The following is an 815-nucleotide window of genomic DNA, read 5'->3' on the forward strand; positions in this document are numbered from 1 at the left end:
AACACAAACACACAGCAGGCACACTTCGGCATCACAACTCTCTCAGGGCTTATTTGGTAGATTTTGGTTAGTAGATTCCAAATGATGGCATGATAATGACGTTTGTTATGGGCTACAATTCTCCCCTGGAATGCACTTTAAACAACAATTTCAGTATTTAAAATGAATGTGCAGTTAAATAGCGAGTGCTAAATGAGCTGTCACTCAAGAAGAACTACAAACTAAACCTTGAGGTTAAATGTGTAAGCTGGACATGCTAAAGTAGAAAATTGTAAAACCCTAGAAAGTAGTTATTTAGATTTTTATTTCAACAAAGTGTTTGGCAAGAATAACACTTAAAGTGAGTAAATGTTGGTGAGTTTTATGAATTGCATGAGTCAATGAAAATGTTTAACACTCATGAAGGGTGAATTAATTGTAAAACACACTCCGAATGTTCAGACTTACTGCTGACTTTAGTGAGTAGCTAACCTTGTAGTATTATAGACAGTTAATTCACACAATGGCCTTGAGAGGGAGGCTGCTGGCAGACCTGCTGGGGGATGTGGCTGACCAGCTTGAAAACAGCAAGTTTCAACTGTTACATCCAGTGCTTGAATTGAAAGAGTAGTTGCCAGTGCTCCCCATTCACATGTTGGCGTGTGTATTGGTTGGTACACACAAGGAGGAGGCTGGCTTGAAGTTTGAAGGAGAACATTAGCACAGTGGCATGCTAACGCTACGCTGCAGAGGCACAACCTGAAGGAGTAACTAGTATAAATTAGTGTTAGTATAATGTTATACCATTAAATAAAAAGTATACTGGTGATATATGC

Source organism: Micropterus dolomieu, linkage group LG19, assembly GCF_021292245.1.
Source record: "Micropterus dolomieu isolate WLL.071019.BEF.003 ecotype Adirondacks linkage group LG19, ASM2129224v1, whole genome shotgun sequence".
NCBI classification, from domain to species: Eukaryota; Metazoa; Chordata; class Actinopteri; order Centrarchiformes; family Centrarchidae; genus Micropterus; species Micropterus dolomieu.